This window comes from Nyctereutes procyonoides, unplaced genomic scaffold (assembly GCF_905146905.1).
Source record: "Nyctereutes procyonoides isolate TBG_1078 unplaced genomic scaffold, NYPRO_anot_genome, whole genome shotgun sequence".
NCBI lineage: Eukaryota > Metazoa > Chordata > Mammalia > Carnivora > Canidae > Nyctereutes > Nyctereutes procyonoides.
This window is the reverse complement of record NW_026575147.1, coordinates 741,186-768,237: the sequence shown is the minus strand read 5'-3', so window position 1 is coordinate 768,237 and position 27,052 is coordinate 741,186. Positions and strand designations below refer to the sequence as shown.

The 27,052-nt window shown below is 36.6% G+C and overlaps 1 long non-coding RNA gene across 4 annotated transcripts in view; it reads right to left on the bottom strand.

The window, feature by feature from the left end:
* Window positions 1-26,152, bottom strand: part of LOC129501513 (uncharacterized) — a 235,600-nt gene extending 209,448 nt beyond the window's left edge. For all 4 annotated transcript variants that reach the window (XR_008662749.1, XR_008662751.1, XR_008662752.1 and 1 more), the window contains exon 1: window positions 25,974-26,152. This is a non-coding gene — a long non-coding RNA (uncharacterized LOC129501513). The remainder of the gene's footprint in view (window positions 1-25,973) is intronic.
* Window positions 26,153-27,052: the final 900 nt, after the last annotated feature.

The window sequence follows — 27,052 nt, the reverse complement described above, 5'->3', positions numbered from 1 at the left end:
AATTACAGAGTCATTCATGAAGCCCTAAAATGTCTAGATCTCCCATGAATATAGTGACATCACCCCCCCCAAAAAAATAAGTCAATGGCAAAACTGTATAATATAGTATAACAGTGGAGCCCACTGGAACAATACAATACAACTTATGCATACAGTTCACTGGATCTCCAGGGCATCAGTTTCCTCCTTTTTAAGAGAGGAAGGGATGCTTATTTCACAGAAATGTTACAAGCAGCTAAAATCAGTGATGGAAGTAATGCTATGCAGAAAGCTGGCTCCTTGGAAGTCCTCAAGAAATGTTGGTCTAGTAATAAGCTCAAAATCTTCAGCCTTCTATTTAAGTTTTTTTAATACAATTTTAAAAGTTCTCTGCAAGAGAACCCCTTTAAATGAAATACAACACACAGACTGGGAGACATTTGCAAAGCAAATATTGGACTAGAGTATGCATGAGGAATATAGTTAGAGAAAACATAAGTAACTGATGAGAAAGGTTTAACCAAGAATGGTATGGGTGGAATGGGTAAAATGATGGTTATAAATTCTTTATGTTCAAGATCTTTAAAAAAAAAAAAAATCTTAACACATCTTTGCTTCCCCCACAGTGACTAATACAGTGCTATGATGGTGTTTGTACTTATTTGATATGGACTAGTTAATTTTAGAAAACAAAACTAAAAGTCCTAGAAAATAAAGCCACTCTACCCCATGTTGATAATTACCGGGAGCTAACTTAATAACTTTTTCCCAAATCAAAAAAAAAAAAAAAAAAACAAAAAAAAAACAAAAAACTGGGTGAAAATATTTGCAATATTATGGTACCAAATAGATGAGTTTTCTCACATACTGGAATACATATTGAAAAGGAATATATTTTGTAGTCAGGATGTTAGTAAGTGTTTAGCTCTATATGCTACTTACCATTTCAAAAACTATCCCAAAAGCAGTATTGAGTGTAGGAGAGAAGAATATCCTTATGAGAATTCACAAGACATGGCTTACTAAAGTCTGAAATGGAAAAAACAAAGGTCTACTCATATAGGACATAAATAAAGCAATTTTCCTGTCCCTGGTTTATATTACTATAGTGAGTTTTAGAAGCAAATCATCTACAAACTAATGGCCTTTCATAAAGTCAAAGAGCAGTTTATCAGGGAGATATGGCCAGAGAAAATACAGAGAAATCATATTTAAGGATCTACTTTCTCTTTCTCACTGCTTTTTCCAAAAGTCTGAAAAATAAGTTTGGAGTTTCTTGAGTCACGCAGCGCTTGACATACATTAATCTCACCCAAATAAACACTTTGTAGCCACTTTTGTGTTCTGAAACCCTGGAAACTCAAAGTGTTTCTCTGTAGGCATGCCACATGTGCACATTTTTACTATTTGTCTTTCTAGGAATTTGCCTGTTTTGTCTGTCATTTAATTTGCTGTCATACAGTGGATTATATTTCTATACTATTTATTTCTATAAGACCAGTGGCGATGTTCCCTCCTTCATTGCTGACTTTTGTAATTTGAATCCTCCATCTCCTCATGATCAAGCTAGCTAAATTTGTCAATTTCATTTATCTTTTCAAAGAATCGTTTTTGGTGTCATTGATTTTCTACTGTTTTCCCCTTCTTTGTTTCTTCAATTTCTGCTCTAAACTTTATTCTTTCCTTCTGCTTGCTTTCGGTTTAGTTTGTTCTTCTATCTCTAGATTCTTTTTTTTTAAGATTTTATTTATTCATGAGAGACACACACAGAGAGAGGCAGAGACTTAGGCAGAAAGAGAAGCAGGCTCCATGCAGGGAGCTGAATGTGGGATTTGATCCAGGGACTCCAGGATCATGCCCTGGGCTGAAGCTCAACTGCTGAGCTACCCAGGTGTCCCATATCTCTAGATTCTTTTTTTTTTTTTTTTTTCTCTAGATTCTTAAGGTGGAGTTCAGGTTACTGAATTTGTCTTTTGTCTTTAATGTGATCATTTACAGCTATAAATCTCCCTCTAAATATTGCTTTTGCAACATACCATAAATTTTGACATGTGTTTTGTTTTAATCTTTTCCTAGTGTTTTCTAATTTCCTTTGTAAGTTCTTCTTTGCATCCATAATTATTTAGGAAAGGGTATATTTTCTACATGTTTGTGAGTTTCTCAAATTTTCTGCTGCTGTTGACTTATAATTTCATTCCTTTGTGGTCAAAGAACATACTTTGTATTTCAGTCCGTTTAAGTTTATTGAAGTTTATCCAATGGCCTAACATAAGGTGTATCCTAGATTTTGTTTTATGAGTGCTTGGGAAGAATGTGTGTCCTGCTATTGGCTGTAGTGTTCTATAAATATCATGTCTACTCAATTTAGAGTATTGTTCATGCCTTTTATTTCTTTGTTAACCTGCTGCCTAATTATCCCATCCATTATTGAAAGTCAGGCATTGACGTTCCAGTTATTATTGTTGAAGTGTCTATTTCTCCCTTAAATTACATCATTTTCTTTGCCTCATGTGTTTCTGAGCTCTGTTTACAGGAGCATATATGTTTTCAATTGCATATCTTCCTGATGGATTATACTTCTTAACATAAAATAAAATGTCTTTATCTAAAGTAATGATTTTTACCTTTGAGTCTATTTTGCTTGATTTTAGTAGAAGTATTGCGGCTCTCTTTTAATTACCCCTTTCATGTAAATTTTTCCATCTTTTTCCTTGGATGTATTTGTGTCTTTGAATCAAGCATGCATCCTGTGCATTGACGATTGGATCATTGAGATGTTTAATCCATTTATATTTAATGCAATTGCTGATAAGGCAGGATTTATATCTGTCCTTTTGCTAATTCTTTTCCTATGTCTTGTGCCTTTTTTTCTAGATTCCTTGATTGTTGTCATCTACTTTTGTTAAATATATATTTTCTAGTGTATCTTTTTAATTGCCTTGTTTGTTTCACATATTTATTTTTTGTAGCAGTTGCTCTGGAAATTGTGATTAGCACCTTATTTTTAAATAATCTAGTTGATTAATGTTAACTTAATTTGAATAATATGCAAAGACTTCTCTAAAATACTCCTACTCCCTCTCCCTCCTTTGTACAGATATACATCTATATATATTAAAAGCCAATCAACACGGTTTTGTATTTATTGTTATGTAGTTGTAAATTTAAAACGGACTGAAGAGGAATTACAAACAAAAATGCATGTATACTGCCTTTCATAATACCCAGGCAGTTATAACCCTTACTAGCATCATTTTCACGCTTTCCTCTAATTCATTGTACATGGTTTCCTATCGTTCTTTGAATATATTTATAATAGTTTATTGAAAATCTTCGTCTACTAAATCCTACTAAAATCTGCCCCTCCACCCCCACCTAGGGACATTTTCTGTTGGTTGCTTTTTCTTCTCCTGTCTAGTAGGTTCACTTTCCCTTTTCTTCCTGACTTTATATCTCCTCTTTGTTACAAATAGAGTTGTTTGTGATCACTCTGGTATCAGATTTCTCCACCTCCCACTGAACTAAGCGCTTAGTCATTCAGATGGCTACCTAAGCATAGAAATTTTCCAGGAAGCTGAAAAATCAGACAAAATATTGACTCTGCACAGGGGACAGTACTTTTAATGGAGCTCCAAAAGCCATCCAATTTTGTCATTTTCTGCAATACTGCTGGCTTTTGCCTACTATATTACTAAACTGGGGAGGGAGTGAGGAGATGAGAATAGTTTCGAATTCAAGCATCACAGACCTTGTCTCTCACCAAAGTTCAGGACTTTGTCTTGTATAGAAATTTTTTGATTTATTCTGTGGCTTTGGTGAATTGCCAAAGTTCTAAAATGACTTATTTTAGTTGTTTTGCTTGTATTTTTGTTGTTTCAGAGGGAAAGTGGGTTCATCAAGGTTGTCATTCTGCCATTTCAGAAGCTTATCATCCCCTGGTTAACATCTATTTTTAAATGTATATTTACAACAGAGTATCAGTCATGGTGCAATGTCTGAAGACTAGAAACACAGTTAAATCTGATGCTGACATTTCAGAAAACCTGTGATCATTTAGAAGAAAAAAAAATTTGCACAGCTAAGTAATACAGTTAACAAAGAAGAAGCAAAGATACATGAATAGAATTTCCTCATTTTTATTGGTATCCAGTTAAACTCCATAAAAAAGAAATGAAAGAGGTCTTAAAAGGGATATTACATACTAATCCCAAATGAGATTTATCAGATGGAGGAGCCAGCAGCCACTTTTGTATCTTAACTTACTTTCCAATTTTACAATTCATAAAATACTCACCAAGGCATGACACAAGTTTGGAGTTCAACCACAGTGCATTTTATGTTGCAAGATACATTAAAAGCAATAATTTGTAAGATCCTCAATAGGAAAGTGTGCATTTTTTTTAAGGAATACTTCAAAGAAGGAAGCAGGACTCCTTGATCCAATTTTATGTGAAAAGTAATCTCATTCTCATCTGTGGCCACTTCTTTCCTGCCTGTGATTATGGTTGAAGTTGGAAAACTAAGAACAGAATGAGCAGCATCTCTTGGTGTCAGTAGTTCTTTTCCACAAGTATGAAATAACGATCTGGCTTTCCCCTGGGGAGACAGCAGTAAATCTCATACTCTCAGCAGGAAATAGCAGAGACTTTGATCATGAACTCATTCTGCTCTATGTCACCTTTCTCTGCCTATTTCTTTTTCTTAGGTGCCTGAAGTCCGGAGTATGAACATGGCTATTAGACAAGATTCACTTATTTTGGATCATTAGCCTACTGACTTTTCTTCCTCTATGAAAAGTAGAATTCTAATGTAAAAAGGCAGTGCCAGAGGGATGTATTTGAAAATGTTTCAGCTCTGCCCTTACCAGGTCTGTGAACCTGGGCTTTATTCTTCCTAAGCCTCACTCCTTATCTATAAAATGGAGGCTACTGTTTCTCTCACTAATTTTTTTAGACTATCAAATGATATCTAGCACTTTTATCAAATGATTTTTTAAAATCATTAAATATAACACTTAATATAAATATAAGCTGTTTAAGCTGCTGACAGGATTAATACAATTCCATGGGACAAATGTTGAGGGGGAAAAAAAAGAACTCAATCTTTATACTAATATTTAATACAAAGTATAGCTTTTAGTCCAGACAATTAGACTTTCTATAAGCAGTGATCAATCTTTACCCTCTTATTTGTCATTTTTGCCTCAATTATTTACTTACTATTTGTTTAAGATATAAAAACCAAGTTACGCTGAAATACTCAACACTGCTTTGTAGGAATTCTGATATAAGATTAACACATGAGTGTCACCAAAGTCAGGCTGGCTTATATAAAAACTGCAGAAGCATGAAAGTGATTAGATCCCACCTCCTTGCAGTTACTAATGGGGGGAAGAGATGCAAAGAGAATTAACATTTGGTGTAGATGCATTTTCACAGTTCTTTGAAGAAAAGTAAAAAGTAAAAAGATTATCCCAGTGTTCTGGTTTATAAATTAATAATAAGTAGACCAAGAATGAGTGAAAAATAATAAGTAGACCAAGAATGAATTGAAAGAAAAATACTGTATTCTGTATATGTCATTTGTTCCTGTGATCTCTGTCTTTTTGCTAAGATTTTAAGTCATCCATTATGAGAAAAGATGCCTAAATCATAATATTCTTATGTCCCAGGTTTTGTCTTTAATTCCTTAAATATGTACTGTCTCCAAAGTTCTACACATTCTTCAAAATGCTAGTGATAAATATTAAGTAGACAAGGAAGGCCTAGAATAGAGCCAATGTGAGAAAAAAAAAGTAGGTTACCACCTCTCTACCTTTCCTTTTTATTCTGTTGTTCCAAATATAAAGCTACCTATACCACATATGCTTAATTTTTGTAATATTTAGGAAGGCTGTGGATATTTGAAATAAGCCTACAAAATTCTCAAGATGGTACAGATATCATTCAGATCTTCTTCCTCCATGAAGGTTTCCTGTTTTCCATTCTCCACACCTCATCCCATCCCAGCTCTTCATCCACAAATTCTATCTCACCTCCCCTGACTTTTCTTAGTCTTTTACCCTATGTCTTCATGATCCTCATCATAGTCCTCTGCCTTCCATTAAAATCATCTGTGTATATGTTTTACTGTCTTTGGTTTCTTTTAATTTCCTGGAGGGTAGGGTCCATACCTGATTTAATTCATTCATTCCCATGACATCTGATATATACATGATGCATTATATACCTGCATAATTCGTCTTTCCATGACACTTGGATCATTGCCTGGAACATAATAGGTGCTCAATAAATATTAAATACAATGAATGATTGCATGATGTCAAGCTAAATTGAAGGAAAATGCATATATAAATATAAGATGTACTTTTTAGTGCCCTTGGCAGTTTTGAAGACTGGAATAATGACTTGGGACTTTCAAAATATCTATTTCTTTTCCAGACAAGAGACAAGAGAAAAATGTGTAAGGCTCTTTTTGGGCTGAAGATGCAAAGTAATTATGCAAATGCATCCAAAAAATCTATAATTGAAATGATAAGATTTTTGATAAATTAATGCCTTCACCAGAGGGTTAGTTCCACTTGTAAAATTTAAGTCTATGGGCAAGATCTGAGACCCTACCACTCTTATGTTGGGTCAAGTAAGGGAATTAGAGTTAAATAAAAATTACTTAGACTCCAAACGCGGTCAAGAGTACAATTGAATGCGATGTTCTTTTTCATGGCTGCACTCAGAAAGAATGAAAGCTTCTCAGTTCAGTACATGCTTGACACTAAACTACTTTCTTAGTTTTGAATGTTTTACAATGAAGTTCCATAAAATGAAGTCATTATGGTCTTACTCGACTAGTTTGAATTCCATGAAGCTGGTATGCTGGAGACAAATCATAGCTCCTGATGGAGACTTTCCTGCTCTAATTTGTTTTCTTCTATTTATTATTAAAATAGCAGTTATCTATAATTGTTGTGAGTCCTTCACTGCATCTTTTCAGTGGTGTTGCTGTTGTTGTTGTTGGAAAGAGACAGAAGCATTTTATTATTTCACTTTTATTTTTTATTAAACAGAAGACTTTGAGTTAGGTTTTCTTTTTTTAAAATAATTTTATTTATTTATTTGAGAGAGAGAAAAAGCACAAGCAGGAGGAGGGGCAGAGGGAAAAGAAGAAAGAGACTCTCTACTGAGTAGGGAGCCTAGTAGGCTTGATCCCAAGATGCTGAGATCATGACCTGAGCCAAAGGCAGACACTCAACAAATTGAGCCACCCAGCTGTCCCTATTTTTATTATTTTTTTTAATTTAGGAATCAGATTTTCCCCCAACTTTATAAAGGTATGACTGACAAATAAAAATTGTAGAGGCACCTGGGCACCTCGGTCAGTTAAGCATCTGCCTTTGGCTCAGGTCATGATCTCAGGGTCCTGGGATTGAGGCCCACTAAGGGCTCTGTGCTCAGAGGGGAGCCTGCTTCTCCCTCTTCTCCCTGCTCATGCTCCCTCTTGTTAACTCTCTCTCAAATAAATAAATAAAATAGTTTTTAAAAAATTGTATATATTTAAGGTGTACATTGTGGTACTTTGATATAAATATACCTTGTATAGTGGTTACCACAATCAGACTGACATATCATCACCTCACATAACTACCATTGTATGTAATTGTTCCATACTCTTCAAAAGTGCCAAGGTCTTGAAAGTCAAGAAAAACAGAAACTTTTCCAAAACGAATAAGAATAAAGAGACATGACAATTCAATACAATGTCTGGTTCTGAAATGGATCCTTTGCTAAATATTACATTACTGGAACACTTACAGCAACTTGAATGAGGCCTAAGGAATAGATAGTAGTGCTAAATCAATGCTAACTTCGTGATTTTGATCACTATACCATGGCCATATAAGAAAATATACTTATTTGTATAACAAATTCAGTTATTCTGTAAGTGTGGGATTGCTCCAAATCAAAACCAAAATAAAATAAAAATCAAACTGAATGCCCATATCCTTTGAGAAATCACACTTCTAGAAATCTATGAATATACTCTAGCAAGAGTGTCAGGGTATTTGTATAAATATATTCATGGTAGCATTGTTTGTAAAATGGAACAATTGAAAATAGTCTAATATTCAATAATAAAAAGTGTTAAATTATGGTTGGTTCAGGGCATACAGTATCATAGAACTGTCAGAAAAGGTTGATCTATATGTATAGACATAGAAATTGTTCAAGGCACACTGCTGAGTGGAAAAAATGGAATATTCAGAACAAATATTCAGTATGATCTAATTTTCATTTAAAACAACTCTAAAACAGCCCAAAATTCAATGCATACTCTTCAAAGGCTCATGATCAAATTAACCTGCAAGATATATGCTATATAAGTTATATATCCATGTATACTTTAGTGGTCCTGGGTCATTCTTCTACTTTATTTATATTCCACTTATTGCATAAAGAGATTAAAATGTTACTTAGCCAAAAAAAAAAAAAATCTCAGGTTTTGACTGAACACTGATTCATATTTGCAGAGCAAATCACCTTTTCACATAAGCATAAGCAACCAATACTACTTGTATTTAATCCAAAAACAAAAGCATTATCCTCTTTTCTTTCTTTCTTTATTTTTTTTATTTTTTAATTTTTATTTATTTATGATAGTCACACACACAGAGAGAGAGAGAGAGGGGGGGGCAGAGACACAGGCAGAGGGAGAAGCAGGCTCCACGCACCGGGAGCCCGACGTGGGATTCGATCCCGGGTCTCCAGGATCGCGCCCTGGGCCAAAGGCAGGCGCCAAACCACTGCGCCACCCAAGGATCCCATTATCCTCTTTTCTACATCAGGGTTTTCTTAGAAGAGAAACACCCACTTCTTTCAGACTAATGGTTTCATAACGTTGAGGAAAGTGGCTTCTCTGACCTAGGAGTGTCCATTTTCTTTTTCTCCTCTCTTTCTGTTCATTTTGTCTTCACACAGCATCTACCTTTCCTTGAGGTGATGCCAGAAAAAAAATTATTGTCGGCATTTCTTTTTTTACACAGAAGCATAGCCTGGACACAGCCAAGCTGATCTATTAATTCCAAAGCTCAGTACCTTAGCTAAGAATCTATAACATTTAATGAAAACGAAAATGGTCCTCTTAGAATTTTACACAGAGATTTTTGCTAAGCCTTTTCAAGCTCAGAAGATAATCCCCACATTCAACTGTTCTATACTCGTATCTTCAGGCAATTTCAGCTGGAGCATCACGTCAGCTACTCTCTCCTAGGGGACAGATTCTCACTGTGCTGGGAAAAGTACTCAGTGACACTGTTGGTTTTCACAAGGTTTCCAAATTGGCCTGGAGTCCCTTAGTGAGAGATAGGATGTTGTGACTCAAAATCCAGGGACACCCCATCTTGACAAACTGTCCCCTTATCCTGCTCAGCTTATTTCTCTTCTTCTGATTTAGTTTCCTCCTTAAGAACTAACAGGATGCTAAGTGCTTTGAATGTATAATTTTATCACCACAACACTCCATAAAGGGAGATACTACATTCATATTTTACTGATGAGCGATCAAAGATGAAAGACAGTACATAAGTACATAACTTCTTAAAAATTTGCTCTCCACACCTCCATAATTTTAACTGGCTTTTTTTGTCACCTTGGCAGCGTTCATTCACACAAATATATGTAGAATATTAACATATCCTAGTCATGGAAGTAAAGCAGTGATTTAGCAGTGAGAGTGTAACGTGTGTGCTAATATACCTCCTGGCTTATTATTCTTTAGCTCTTCCTAATACTCAAACTGAAACATTTCCAATAAAACCCATTTCTGTATTATCTCCAAAAAGATTATAATCTGAATTCTGATAATTTATTAAAATATCTATCACCTCCACTGATCAAAGTATCCATAAGGGCAGGGATAGTGAAGATGACATTTTTTATTGAATTTCTGTTTTCTGCCTTATTTGCTGTGAAGCCTGCTATGTATTTGCTACATTTTGAATGATCATTAGGCTCATTCCAGTCAGGGATCTTATCATCACTGTGTAGTTTTTCTGTTGGCCAATTAAAATGTCTGCAGTTCAAAAATAAAATAAAATGTTTGCAGTTCAATTATTCTTTGATTCTACCATATGTCTCTTTGCCCTTTAATATCCAAGGCCATATTAGAAAACAGAGTTTGAGATAGTGCCTAAGGGAAGAGAAAAACTTAATACTCAAGATCATCATTTCTGTGAAGAATCCATTTTGAGTCACATGTGGGCCTTTAAAGGTTGAGTTTAGGGTACAGTGTTCCCCTGGAAGAACCATATGATGAGCAGATGCAGTAGGAATGAAATAGATGACCTGGTATGAGAGATCCCTCAGCAGATATAGACTAGCTCCTAGAAAAAAAAAAAAAAGAAGTTTCCCATGAATTTACTGCGTAGATTCCTTTTCTTTAGGAGGGATTCTGTGTGAGCCAGCAAGGCAAAAGAACAATTAGCAACTACAGGAATTATGTGTGCTAATGTGACTTTATTTCTATCCACAAGCTGGAGATATCCTGAGTCATTTAGGTTATAGAGTAATTAGAGTATGAGCACCAGTGAGCTAACATGACGTCTTCAGTATTACACTGTAGCAGAGCCTAGGCTCACAATAAGCTCCACACTCAAATCCCAGCAGCCCTTTTCATATTCCAATTCAATTGTTTTATTGGTTCATGGTTCTCTACCTGGATGATCCATCATTATCTTTACCACAGTAAATTCTATCCAACCTTCAAAGTTCTAGCAAAGCTCATTCTCTATCACATTTCATTAGACATCCGTTTGATATGATGTTTCTCTAGATGTCTTAAATTTACACATATATTTTAGTAATAAATTATACCTTTGTCAACACTTCTAGAGGACACAGAAATCAGAATCAATATCACTCATACATACATGATATTAAATAAGCCTGCATGTCCCACTTTGTAAATGCCAGAAAGAATTCTAATATGACTTTACTCACATGCAGAATGAATTAAAATCACAAATTGAGCATCTAATATATGCCAGGTATTATTCTAGATTTATAGCATTACTCATAGGTAGGAGCGGAATGAGCACATACCAACCATACTTGATTGGCTATTTTTATTACACAAGTCCTAAAGAAATGAGCATACTCTGACTACCTGTTATTACCAGAAACTAGTTCAGACAACATTGCTCGTGCACATATATACCCACCACTATTCTAGTAACACATTACCAAAATAAAGAAGGCATTATTCAGGGCTCTTGTTATTGTTCAGTTTTCCTATCATTGCAAAGAAAACAGCATCCATTTCAGTCCACTCCCATCTGCATAAGTGTGAGCTGTAGGTACGACAAAACTTACATCTGAATGTGCATCAAGGACCCAAAAGCTTTGCTTGAGTTACCACCTCTTGTAACTCAGACATAATCTGCCGTTGTTCAGGCTCACAGTAAACATGGGTGGCCTTCTTTGAGGTATTTCGATCACTAGATGTTACCAATATTCCCAGAGGTAGAATGTGCCTCTTCCAAAATTCAAAACAACCTGACCAGGTGCAGTGCTTCTTGCTCAGTTACTAATTTAGGTGATGAAAGCAGTTTATTTTTTAACTGATTTTTTGGGGGATGTCACAGGTGGCCCCTTCTCAGTTTGTTCTGAAGAATTTCACTGTTTGGGTGTACCCTTGGATCTTTGCCAGCTTTATTTATCAGCCTCCAGTGATCAGGTGTCATCATTGTATGCAAGTCAGTTCTGGCTTACGTTTTAGTTTCTGATACTGTCGTAATATCATGAATATAATGTCTTATTACATTGGGGACCCACATCAAGTCCAAATCCCTTCCAACCAAGTAACAGTAAGCTGGCAAATTCAAATAACTCTATGATAATACAGTAAAAGTAACTTAGGATCCTTCCCACTATAGTTGACTTTTTCAGAGATTGGTATTAGGGAAAAAAGCGTTTGCAAGGTCAGCCACTGGGTACCAGTCTCCTTGAGTATTTTTAGTTCTGTTTTATTTTGCACTGCTCAACTCATATCTGAGATTCCTAATGCCATAAGTGGAACTATTTTATTAGGTCCTTAATAGTCTATTCTTAGTCTCCATGTGCCATCTGCCTTTTTCATCAGCCACACTAAGCTATTGTCCAGTGAGTCTGTTGACACCAGCATTCCAGCTTCTAACGTGTCACTGATAACGATGGTAATTTCTCTTTTCTCCACCAGTTATTGTATACCATTTCTAAATAACAACCTGTATAGGTGGTGTGGAGCTCCAACACTTCTAAAGCTTTCTATTTAACATGTCTTATTAATACTTGCTGGAGGGTGAACTTACATCCATTCTGTTCTACAATTCCAGGTAGAGGAAGTATTCTACAATTAGACAAAAAATCCATCCCAATAATGTGTGAAGATACAAAAGATACAACTTTATATAAAGGTGTTCAAACATTACAATTTTCCTCCAAATTTTCAAAAAGGGAACCCTTTTGTCTATTTTTGTTTTTTTTAATAAATTTATTTTTTATTGGTGTTCAATTTGTCAACATACAGAATAACACCCAGTGCTCATCCCATCAAGTGCCCACCTCAGTGCCCACCACCCAGTCACCCCCACCCCCCACCCACCTCCCCTTTCACCACCCCTAGTTCGTTTCCCAGAGTTAGGAGTCTTTCATGTTCTGTCTCCCTTTCTGATATTTCACACTTATTTTTTTCTCCTTTCCCCTTTATTCCCTTTCACTATTTTTTATATTCCCCAAATGAATGAGACCATATAATGTTTGTCTTTCTCTGATTGACTTATTTCACTCAGCATAATACCCTCCAGTTCCCTTTTGTACTGTTGGTGGAAATGCAAACCGGTGCAGCCACTGTGGAATACAATATGGACGTTCCTCAAAAAGTTAAAAATAGAACTACCCTATGACTCCATCATCACACAAATGAGTATTTACCCCCAAAATAGGAAAGCACAAATTCAAAGACACACATGCACCCCTATGTTTATAGCAGCATTACTTACAATACCCAAATTATGGAAACTGCCTAAGGGTCCATCAATGGATGAATGGTTAAAGAAGATATAAGGTGTGTGTGTGTGTATGTGTGTGTAATGGAATATTATTCAGCCATCAGAAAGAATGAAATCTTGCCATTTGTAAAGATATGGATGGAGCTAGAGAGTATATGCTAAGCAAAATAAGTCAGTTAGAGAGAGAGAAATACCATATGATTCCACTCATATGTGGAACTTAAGAAACAAAAAGCAAAAGGAGAAAGAGACACAAGCCAAAAACAGACACTAAACTATAGGGAGCAAACTGATGGTTACCGGAGGGGGGGGTCAGTGGAGGGATGGGTAGAAAAGGTGATGAGGATTAAGGAGGGCACGTGTTGTGATGAGCACCAGGTAATGTACGGAGGAATTGTTGAGTCACTATATTGTACACCTGAAACTAATTTACATAATATGTTAACTATACTAGAATTAAATTTAAAATTTAAAAAAAAATTTCACTTTAATCTCGCCAACCATTTCACCTCCATATCCTTCCAATGGAACTATAGTCCCTGTTAGAACTTCACCAGCCAGTTTTGGAATCACAGTGCATTGGGCTCCCATGGCAAGGAACCCAGACAAGTTTTTTTTCTACCCTCTGCCATTTTATTCATATATGCATATGTGACCTTGAGTTTCCATGCAAGCGTCAGGCTAAGGGACCCTGGCACCTTCATCAGTCCTAATTCTGATTAATTTGCTGGACCATCACCCTTGGCAATTCAAAGTCAGACTTCTTATTGCCATATCTTTGCAACTTTTGTATTCTTCCAAGCTAAAGTAAATAGTGAAGATATATTTGGAGCCTTAAAATGTTGGGACCAGCAGAAGTCCCTATTGGTCTACCCATCTTCTGATTGTATTTAGTGGTATGTGTGTGAATGTGTGTGCTACTCCATGTAAATATCTATGTGAGAGTCACTTTTTATAGGTCCATGGTGTGTTTCTGCTTTGTTGGATGATCCATGAACTTGTGTTTAGTGAGGCCAGGTAGATGTGCTACATTAATTTCTTATAAGACATTGCATTTAGTTGTTTACAGGCTACTGTGATAAGTGGCATATGTGCATGATATTCTCTTTATTGGCTCGTGTTTTTTGGTCCTGTGTTTAGAGATACTATGTTGTTTGTGCCTAGTGTATCCAAAATTGTTACTGACAAATGTCTGAAACACTGTATTTTGAAGTGCCTGTGTGTTGTGTGTATAGTAGTCATAGCCTACCCTTATCCACAGAGGAATGTTCTGAGACTCTAGTGGATGTCTGAATCTGTCGATACTACCGAACTTTATGTATGCTATGTTTTTTTCCTAATCACACATACTTATGATAAAGTTTAATATATAAATTAAGCATAGTAAGAGACTGACAAAAATAATTATTAATAAAATAGAATTATAATACTATAATGTAATAAAAGTATAGTGAATGCAGTCCCTCTCAAAACATGTTATTATACTGTACTCACTCTTCTTATGATGATGACATGAGATAATAAAATACCTGTGTGATGGATGAAGTGAGATGGATGATGTCGGCATAGTGTCAGGCTACTATTGACTTTCTGACCATAAGTCAGAAGGAGAATCATCTCTTTTGGACTGCAATTGATGCGATTAACTGAAACCATGGAAAGAGAAACTACATATGGGGCAGGAGTGTGGGCAAACACTGTACTCTGTTTAGTGATATTTGGGCTACCTATTTGCTACGCATTTTAGTGATATATGAGTGAAATGCTGTGTTTAGTTATACCTAGTGTATTGTTACTTTGGTCAGTGATAGAAGAGGGGGAGTATTGAGTTAAAAGATACAATGTGTGTGGCACCATATTTAATAATATGTGAGACACTGTGATTAGTGTTGCACTGAGCTTGTACTAATCTGTTTGATGACATGTCTGAACCCTTGGACTCAGTGGTAGATGTGCTGCTGTGATAATGGTATATGCGTCACCATACATATGTGTGAGACAGTCTCTTCAGTGATGCCTGGTGTGGGTGGTCTACTTTTAGAGAACTGTCTGCTACTGTGTTTACTTATATATGTGTGGGGAATTGTGTTTATTGGTGTGCATGCTGCTGTGTTTAGTGATATATTTGTGCAAAATATACAGAGTGCCTATTTTTGGTAATACTTTGTTTAGTGATATATTTGTGAGCTACTGTGCTTGATATGTACTACTGTTTCAGTGGTAGATGTGTGAGACTGTGTGTAGCAGTGCATGGCGTATGGGCTACTATGTTTGACTACACAGAAGCAAAATACTGTGCATATATGACTGGTGTCTGCTACTGTGTTCAGTGATATGTGTGAGCTAATGCGTTTATTAGTGCCTGGTATGCTTGTTGCTTTGTTTAGTGATATATGTGAGAGACACTCTTCAAGGATTCCAGGTGTGTCTGCTACTGTGTTTAATAATACTGTTTGAGATACTGTGTTTTGTGATGATTCTTGCTTGTGCTACTCTAGGTAGTGAATCATGGGTGAGACTTGGGTTCAGTGCTGTGTGTGGTAATACGTTCTACTATGCACGTATTACACACTGTGTTCCATGCTGCTTGTGTATGTGTTATTCTGTTTAGCGTTATGAGAGATTGTGCTTAGCAGTCCCTAGCATGTTTACTATTATGCTTAGTGAAATATGCATGAGACAGTTTCCAGGTAAAATGTAGGTATTTCAATGTGTTTAGTGACATTTGTATAAAACACATTGTTTGGTGGTGCCTGGTATGTGTGCCCCTGGATTTACTGATCAAGGAGTGAGGCATTGTATTAGTGGTCTATGGTGCTTTTTCTTACTGTATTTAGGAATATATGTATGTTACTTTGTGTTTAATTGTGTGAGGTATGTGAGACTGTGTTCAGGTATTTTGTGTGTGAAACACTTGGTTTGTGTTATATAGAGTGTGGTAGTACATTTAGTGGCTGTGTCATAGGAATTTTTATTTAGTAATGTATATATGAGGCACCAGGCTTAAAGGTTTGTGATGCATGTACATGATTATGTATTTAGTGACATGTGTTTGAGGGAATATGGGTATTTTTTATACTGTATGAGTTGATTTGTGTAGAGTTATATGGTAATTTGGTGTTCTCTGTATTAGCATAAAAGACAGTATTTAGTAAGTGTGGTTGTGTACTCCTGATTAATGATGCATTTGTGAGAAGCTCTGATTAGAATGTGCCTCCTTTCTACTTGGATCAGTAACATATGTGTGAGATTCTCTGTTTGATGGCGCCTGGTGAATTGGCTACTTTGTTTAGGAATATGTGTGTGACTGTTCTTAGTAATGCCAGGTGGTGTGTTCCTTTGTTTAATAATATTGTGTGACATTGTGAGACACTGTGTTTAACAGTGTGTGATAGCTGTGCTCCCCTGCTTAGTAGTACATGTCTGACCTTGAGTTCAGTGCTGTGTGTGTGCTAGTATATTTAATGAAGATGTGTGGGGCACCACGTTGGAAATGCCAGGAGCAGTGTTCCACTATGTTTGGTGGTACCTGTGAGACACTGCTTAGTATTTCGTATGTGGAGTGCTGCTTATGTTTATGCTATATATGTGAGACCATATTTGTTGGAGTCTGGTGTGTCACTACTCCATTTAGTGATATTTGTGTGAGGCACTGAATTTCAATGTTCTGCTTGGTGTGTGTGCTACTGTGTTTATGTTATTTGTCAGAAGCTTGTGTTTGGTGATGCCTGATATGTACACCACTATATTTAGTGATCTATGATTGAATACTGTGGTTAGTGGTATAGGGTATGCATGGTATAGCATTTATTGATATTTATGTGTGATGCTGTGTTTACTTGCGTGTGGTGTTTAGTGATACATGTGTGAAATATTGTTTAGTAGTATGTGGTTAATGTACTACTTTTTTACTGATGTATGTATAAACTGTTTAATAGTGTTGCATGTATGAGTTACCTGTACAGAGATAGATGTATGCATCATTTAATTTAGCACTGCCTGGTACTTATACCTCTTCTAGTGATACATATTAAAATTCTGTTTCATAGTCCTATATATGTGTGCATGTTACTGCATATGAAGATATATGTGTGAACAACTCTGTTTAGCAAAACATTATGTATATGCTTCTTTACTGGTGATATATATTGAGGAATTGTTTAACACTGTGTTTGGAAGTATATGTGTGTAATACAGCTGACCCTGAACAATACAGATGCCAACCCCTATGTGGTCAAAAAAATCCACATATAAACTTTGACTCCCCCAAAACTTAATTACTAATATCCTGCAGTTGACCAGAGGCCTTACTATAATGTAAACAGTAGATTAACACATATTGTGTATATTTATTATATAGTATATTCTTATAGTAAAGTAAGCTAGAGAAAATAAAATGTTATCAAAAGAATCATAGGAAGAGAAAATACATGTATAGTACTTTACTGTATTTATTGGAAAAAATCTAAGTGACCAAGTAGTTCAAAGCCCTGCAGTTTAAGGGTGATGAACTGTACTTTGTTTCACGATATATGTTGAAATAGGTTGAAACACTATATTTAATAATGACAAGTCTATGTTACTGGCTATAGTGATACATTTATGAAACAGTGCATTTAGCCTTATGAGCATATTATTAAATACATCTCTCTCTCTCTTACACACACACACAAACCCCAATAATATAACTAAGAGGAGTGCTTCACACATACATAACTAAGCATAGTGCCTCACACAAACCTCAGTAAACACAATACCTCAAACACACATCACTAAACACACTACCACAGACACAACACACCACTAAATTCACTGTCTCTACACAGTGTCTTCATAAGATCTACACACATCACACACCACTAAACTCAGAGATTCACATGCACACAGATGTACACACTCTACTTGACATATTACTTAAAACATTTTAACATCTCGGGCAGCCCCAGTGGCCCAGCGGTTTGGCGCCGCCCTCGGCCCAGGGTGTGATCCTGGAGCCTTGGGATCGAGTCCTGTGTCGGGCTCCCTGCGTGGACCCTGCTTCTGTCTCTGTCTCTCTCTCTCTGTGTGTCATGAATAAATAAATAAAGTCTTTAAAAAAATTTAACATCTCACACATTACAAAAGCAATGCCTTACACATTATTGTATGTGATAAAAACAGAACCATATATTCTCAGAACTAAAGTATTACTCACACCATGCTTATCAATAAAACTACATTTCACACGTTATTAAATATAGTGCCTCACACGTCACCAAAGTCAGTGGCACACATACCATATAAAAGTAAACAGTGTCTCTCACATACTTTTTTTTAAAAAGATTTGTTTATTTGTTCATGAGAGACACACAGAGAAAGAGTCAGAGACATAGGCAGAGGGAGAAGCAGGCTCCTTGCAGGGATCCCAGTGTGAGACTTGATCCCAGGACCCTGGGATCATGCCCTGAGCCAAAGGCAGACACTCAACCCCTGAGCCACCCAGGTGTCCTTCTCACATACTTTCCTAAGTATGTGAGTTTTCTAAACACAGTGACTCAAAATCATCACTAAACAGATTAGCACACAACTAAATATTATTAACTGCTGTGTCACATACACATTATTAACACAACAGCTTGCATACATCACTGAAAACATTATCACACATCATTATACAGAGTCTCACAGCTACAATTCACAACTACTCAACAAAACACAATGACTCAAATGCAGTATGAAACACACAGTCACCTACATCACACACCACTAAACACAGTGCCTTACAGAGTCACTATAAAAACAGTGTGTTATATACACAATATTAAATACAATATAACATACTATAAACAACTAAACCTCCTATCTCACAAATATCACTAAACCAAGAATCGGTACACCACATAGCACTAAACACCATGCCTTACATACACAGAACTAACTACAGTACCACACACACCAAATACTACCAAGCATAATGTTTCAATATAAATCAGTAAGTTAGTAACAACTTGCAAATATGTTACACAAGGACACTAGCATGCTTGAATCACCTAGGTTGGCCAGGCACTATCCCGATACAATATTACTCACTTAAGGGGAAAGGAAGTAAGTTTCAGACTAATTTCTAGTATGCTTTCTTCACATACCTGGAAATATATGAGCATGCATTAAATACCTAATAAATTCTAGATACAAAATTACAAGGAATTTTGGGAAGAAAATGAGCATGCATGGAGCACATAGTGTATACTACTTTCTGTTCTGGTGAAGATTATTTACACATAAAGGCAACAAGCAGGCATGAAGCACTAATTACAGGCATAATTCTAGTTTAATATCATTTATACATATGGGAAGCAAGCAAGGATGGATTCAGCTCCTAGTATATTCCAGGCACTACTCTAGTACAGCATTACTCAGAAGTAAGGAAGCAAGCATGCTTTAATTGCCTAGTATATGCCAAGTGTTCTCTAATATTGCCTTATTTAAACATAGGGAAGGAAATGAGCATGCTTGAATGAATCTAGTATATGACAGGCCCTAGTCTAATACATTACCCACACGCAGAGCAAAATAAATGATGTGCAAAATAATAATAATAAATAAATAAATGATGTGCATGGAGCACCCAATACTTGCCAGTTACCGTTCTATTAAAACATTACAAACATACAGAGACAGAAACAAGTATGAACTGAGCACTTAGGAGATACCAAGGACTAGTCTAATCCATTACTCCCAATCAAGGAGGAAAGAAGGGGTCTACATAAAGCATCTAGTACATATCAGGGATTATTTTAACATTAACATAACTCACACATGGGAAGAAAGATTTAAGCTGCATGAATTGCCTACTATATGTCAGATACTATTCTATGATAAACTTATACATAAGGGAAGGAAATGAGCATAAATTAAAAGCTTAGGATAGGCCAAACCCTGTTCTAGTACAACATTACACATAATTCAGAGGAAGAAAACAGGATTACTTTGAGCACCTAGAATATGTGAAGCATGATTCCAGTGCAGTATTACTCACACAGGAGGAAGGAAAGGAAACAAGTATGAATGCATCATCCCGTACATGGCAGGTGCTTTTTAGTACAATCTTATTTCCCTATAGAGAAAGAAAACCTGCATGCATGAAGCACCTGTGTGTGCCAGACACAATTCTAGTATGCCTTTACTCACATGTAGACAAAGGGGATGAACATACAAGGATCACATAGTAAATGCCCCGTACTCTTTTAACACAGTATAACTCATATATTGGAGAAAGAAAAGAGCACAAAAGAATGCCAAATATGTGCCAGGTACCATTCCAGGAGAGTATTATCCTCATACAAGGGAAAAAAGAAGCATGCATTTTGTAACAAGTTCACATCAAGCACTATCATAATTCATCATTTCTTATATAATATGGGGAGGAAAAACAATGTGTTAAGTGCTTAGTGTACACAAGTCCCTATTTTAGTATATATATATATATTTTTATTTATGATAGTCATACAGAGAGAGAGAGAGGCAGAGACACAGGCAGAGGGAGAAGCAGGCTCCATGCACCGGGAGCCTGACGTGGGATTCGATCCCGGGTCTCCAGGATCGCGCCCTGGGCCAAAGGCAGGCGCCAAACCGCTGCGCCACCCAGGGATCCCCTTATTTTAGTATAAACTTATAAATAGGGGGCAGGAAACACAGATACATGAAGCACCTAATATAGGCCAGGTGGTGTTCTAGTAAAACATAGCTTGCACACCAGGAGAAAGAAATTAGCATGCATTAAATGCCTACTATATGCCAAGTCTTATTCTAGTAATATATTACTCACATATAATAGAAAGAAAAAAATATTAAGTATCTTTTATGTGCCAGGCACTGGTCTAAGACAATGTTTGTCACACCATAGATGCAAGAAATAAGCATTATCGTCTACTAAATGTAGACAATCATTCTAGTACAATAACGTTCACATATAGGAGAAGGAAACAAGTCACTAATATATGCAAGGGACTTTTCTCATACAGCCTTACTCAAAGGAGAAAGAAATGAGCATGCCCGGTACACTTGGTACAACCAGTAGAGCACTAATACAACATTGCCTACTATTAGAGGGAAAGTAGCAAGCATGCATTAAGTGCCTTGTTATTGCCAGCCAGTAATTTAGCACCACTTTACTATTACTTGGGACAAAGAACACAAGAATGCATTGAGCACCAAAAATGTGTCAAGCACTATTCTAATACAGCACTACATACAGGGCAGGAAACAGTATTTCATGGAGAGCCTCAAATATACCAGATACAACATTACTCACAATAGGGTAAAAGAAGCAACATCCATATGTACCTTTAATAAGGCATATAGTATCCTGGTGCAAATTTGCTCACATATAGGGGAAAGAATTGTCATAAATGGAGCATATTGTATATGTTGGACACTAGTACAATGTAATTCACATGCTGGGAAAAGAAAAAGCAACATAAATTGCCTAATACATGCCATCTACTAATCTAGTCAGATAATACTCTAATAAAGGGCAAAAATAAAAAAAATAATAAAATAAACATTTACAGAGCTGCAGGTATAAATCAGGCAACATATTAGTAAAGTATTACACGTAGGAAAAGGTAAGCTTGCATCTATTAAATACTTAGTTCTATACTAGCACGTATATTAAGTATGTATTAACTGCTGAAGGCATGCCAGAAAAATATTCTCATACAAAATCACTCATAAATTAGTGGAAGAATAAACTGTATGTTGAATGCCTAATATTTGTCAGGCCCTATTCTAGAACAATCTACCTGGCACATAGAAAAAGGAAAGGAGCATTCCTCAAACACCTAATATTGGCAAATACTAATCTAACACATTACTCAAACATAAGAGAAGTAAACAAGAATACAGCAAGCATCTAGCAAAGGCCAGGAACTATTTTATCACAACTGTACTCACAAAGAAGAGGAAAGAATGCTCTGAGTATATGTCAGGCATTTTACCAAATTCACACAGAGGGACAGGGAGCAAGGTACATCCATGCCTACTATACACCAAGTACTTTTATATTATAATCTTTTATATTATAACCTCACACATAGTGGGAGGAAACAAAGCCACACAGTGTACTGAATATATGACAGTTACTATTCTAGTATATTACTTACATATACTTATTTCTTTCCCAATATGACAGTAAGGTTGTACTAGCATAGTACCTGAAATATATTCTGGTACCGTATCACTCACACATAGTAGGAGTGATGCAATCACACATTTGATCCTCTTGTATAAGTCAGATACTGTTCTACTATAAGTCATATATAGGAGGAAAACAAAATGTATTGAGTGTGTTCCTAGTCTATGCTAGGTTCTATTCTAACATTATCCACACAAGAATGAAGGAATAAAACATAAGTTGATCACATAAAATCATACAGGGAATATCTAGTACTATATTATTCACAGATAGGAAAAGAAAACAAGCTTGCATAGTTTTACCTAGTATAGGCCGGGAATTATTCAAGAATAGCTTGGCCCACACATACTGGAATTAAGTAAGCATGCACTGAGTCCTAGTATGTGCAAGGTGCTATTAATTATGAACTTAATCATATGTAGCCGAATGAAATGAGCGTGCAATAGGCACCTAGTAAATGCCAGATCTTATTATATACAACATTGCACACACATAAGCAAAGGAAACAAGGATGTAGAGCAACCAGTATATGACAGCACTACTCTAATAGGACATTATTCACACACGGGCGACAGAAACCAAGTATAAGTGAGCAACTAGTCTGTGCCAGGTACAATTCTCGTGCTACATTCCCCCACAGAAAGAGAAAAACAAAGAGGCATTGAGCACTTAATATGTGTCAGGTATTATTGCGGTAAAATATTACTTGCACATCATGTGAAAGAACAAAACATGCATTGAGCCAGCAGCATATGCAAGGTACTTTTTAATTACAACATTACTCATACATATGGGGAGGCAAACATTTATGCAATTAGTGTCTATTATATGCTGGACAGTATTCTAATACATCATTACTCTCACATTGGGAAATACTATGAGCCTACATTATGTGCAAATTATATGCCAGGCACCATTTTAGCACAACATTACACACACATTGGGAAAAAGGAAGGACATATGCATCAACTGACTATTGTGTGCCCGGAATTATTCTAGTCAAATGTTATTCTAGCATTAGTGGAATGAGATAAACGTGCATGAAGTACCTTGTACATACCAGATAATATTCTAGTAAAAACGTTACTCACACATGAGTAAAGGCAGCAAGTATTCATTAAGTATGCCACATTAAGTATGCTAGTGTAGCATGACTCTCATGCTGGATAAGAAAAGGAACATGCATGGGATACCTAGTATACGCTGGATGATTTTTCCTATGTCCTTGCCTACACTTAAGGGAAGGAATCAAGTAGTCTTGGAGCACAGAGTATTGCTTAGTACTCTTCTACAACATTATTAACACATAGGAGAGAAAAGAAATTACGCACTAAATTCCCAGTAATTCCAAGTGCTATTTCGATAAAACTTTACACATGAGGAGAAAAAAAAAACTACCATTAATTGATCCCTTAGGGGATCCCTGGGTGGCTCAGCGGTTTGGGGCATCTGCCTTTGGCCCAGGGCGCGATCCTGGAGTTCCGGGATGGAGTCCCATGTTGGGCTCCCTACATGGAGCCTGCTTTTCCCTCCTCCTGCATCTCTGCGCCTCTCTCTCTCTCTCTATGTCTACCATAAATAAATAAATATATCTTTAAAAAAAATTGATGCCTTAGTTCAAGCCTGGCTCTGATCTACTACAACCTTATTCAAACACAGAAAAAGCAGATACAGAGAAAACTTCATGTTTAAGAAGCATGATTCTAATACAACTTTGTTCATATTTATGGAAAAAAATAAGCTTGCATGGGGCACCAGGTATATGCCAGGCAATCAGTATTCTAGTGCATCAAAAAAATATTCTAGTGCATGATCACTCACACATATGTGTAAAGAAGATAGCATATATTAAGCATTTAGTGTGTTCCATATATACATATATATTCTATTTCTGTAATTCAAATTGGCTCTCATATAAGTAGAGGAAAATATGCATGTATTGAGCTTCTAATATATGCCTATTGCTATTCTACTGCATTACTTACACTAATGGGGAGGAATTGAGAGAGTATGTAGTATATCTCAAGTACTATTCTGGGATAATCATACTCAAGCAGAAAGGCAAGAAATGAGCTTGCACTGAGTATCTAGTGTGTGTGAGGTTTTTTTTAAAGATTTTTTTAAAGATTTTATTTATTCATGAGAGAGACAGAGACAGAGACAGTCAGAGGGAGAAGCAGGCTCCATGCAGGGAGCTCAACATGGGACCTGATCCTGGGTCTCCAGGATCAGGCCCTGGCCTGAAGGCGGCGCTAAACCGCCAAGCCACTCGGGCTGCCCTGTATGTAAGGTTCTATTCTAGAAAATGTCACTTACCCATAGAGGAAGAAAGCAAGATTGAATTGAACACTGAGTATATGTCAGGAACAATTCTAAGACAACCTGACTCACTAATGGGGGAAGGGAACCAACAGACATTGAACATCCATATCAGCTACTTTTCCAATACCAATTTACTCATATGTAGGGGGAAGGAAGCTTAAATGCATTGATTGCCTAAAGTATGTCACCTACTCTTCTAGTACGATCTTACACATAATAGGGGAAAGGAAACATGCATGAATTAAACTCCTGCTATATGCTAGTCTAGCGCATTCTAGTCTAGTACAACTTTAGTCACACATAGTGGGGAGGAAACAAACATGCACTGTGAATTTAATATATGCCATGCAACCTTACACATATGAGAAGGAAGTAAGCATGATAAAGCAACTAGAGTATGCCAGGCATTCTTTTAGTACATTTCTCACATAAAGGGTGAACAACCGAGCATGCATTGAGCACTTTGTATATGCCAGGTGTTATTCTCACAACATTACACACAGTGGGAAGGAAACAATCATGCACTGAGTCACCAGAATGTTCAAGGGTCTATTGTGTCACAACTTTATTCACACATAGAGGTAAGTAACATGCCTGCAGTGAGTGCCTGATATACACCAGGTACAACTTGAATTAATGTTAACTTTCACATTGGGAAAGAAAATGAATATGTATTTAGTGCCAAGTATTTGCCAGGCACTGTTCTAAAAAAAAAAAAAAAAAAGCATAACATTACTCACAAACCAATGAAATGATACCATATTACTAAGTGCCCAATATTTCTCAGATACTATTCTAGTATAATTTACTCATTTGTAGGTGAAGAAAACAGGCATGCAAGGAGTACCTGGTATTGCAACACACTGTTTTAATACAACATAAACCACAATTAGGAAAAAGAGAGCATGCATTCATTAAATGCCTGTGTATGCCAGGCAGTTTTTTAGTACAATCTTACTCTTACATAGAATTACTAATGCACTCATACATTTCACACCTAGATTAAGCCAGGCACTGAGCTCCAAGTATATGCCAGACACTAATCTAGTATAGTACTTCTCTCACTCATAGGGAGAAGAAAGGATGCATTCATTAGAATGTATTCTAGTTTATAATCAATACTACTCAAGTAGAATATACCCACACATAGAGGAAGGAAACCAGCCTGCATGGAGCACGTAGTATAGGCCAAATAATATGCTAGAATAATTTTACTCACGCATAGGAAATTAAGTGAGCATGCATTGAACACCTAATATATACCAGACACTATTCTAATACAATCTTACACATCAAAGAAAGACATGATTTTTAGAGCATAAGTTGGTTCAAAGCCTCTGAAGCTTCCCAGGTGAAATCTGAAACTGGCTCTGTACATGGAGGGCAAGAAGAAATTTAAGAAAGAAGCAGACCACCTCAGATTGGTAGATAGCAGGTCTAAGAAGCAAGGGACCTTACCTGTGAGGCTTGTCTTGGGTGGCTGGGAAACAAGTAGATCTCCACATTTATCTCCAGGAATCTTGAAGGCTTATATAGAAGCCTTAACAGGGTTCAGTCACATATCCACCCAAATTGCAACAACACATTGTTCTCCTAAGGCTCATCTTTAAAATGGCTCCAGCTATGGGAATGGTGGATGGAATGTACATCCCAAGAACAAGAGAGTGGGTGTGAAGCCTCTTGATTGCCTGGTTCCAGCTTGTGGGTCAACCAGCAGTCACATCTTCTTGATGACCTCATCAGACACACCCTTCATGACTGGCTCTCACAATCTTATTCCCCCCACCTGTCTCACAATGTGCTGTTAGCAATCGGCAAGGGGTTTCATTAGCATGGAGGTGGCTCATTTGGCTACTATCTGGCTGCATTGGAGGCAAATGTCACAGCAATAATATAGGCACATGTAAGAGAAAACACAGATTAAAATACTGATTCCTGAAATAAGTAACTTTTTTAAATAAGAGCCCTATGATCTAAACCATTGATTTATTAAGTCCCTGGATTGGGGGTTGAATCATTCAGGGCATTCACTTTTGATATGTAATCTAATAAAAATGTTACATTAGCAGACTCATAAGGTATGAACACACAGCATTCTGCTTGGATAATGGCACAAGTATGTCCCTGGGAGGTATTAATAATGTCCAAGACCATACTATTTTGGAGACAGTTTTTCTCACTAGAGACATTTCAGTGTCCAGCCTGTGTTCCATAAAGACAGGTTTTGCTGACTGTCATTTAAGGCTTGTTGAGTGAATCTAATGTGGGCTTCTGTGTCTATAATGTTCTTATGGACTGTATAAAAGCCAACGGAGAGAACAAAGACAGTGGCCAAATGATTGTACCAGTGGAAAACAGAATGTGCCCATCTGGTCTTGAGGAGAGGGAAGTTGGCAGCTTTAGGAACTTGACTTGTTTGTGCATACTACACATGTTGGTCAAGGAAGGTAGCATGATCAAGCATGAGGAGATGGTCTGGGAGTGGGATATGCCAAATCAAGACCCCATATACTCCCCCTCTTTCAAAGGTGCATGTT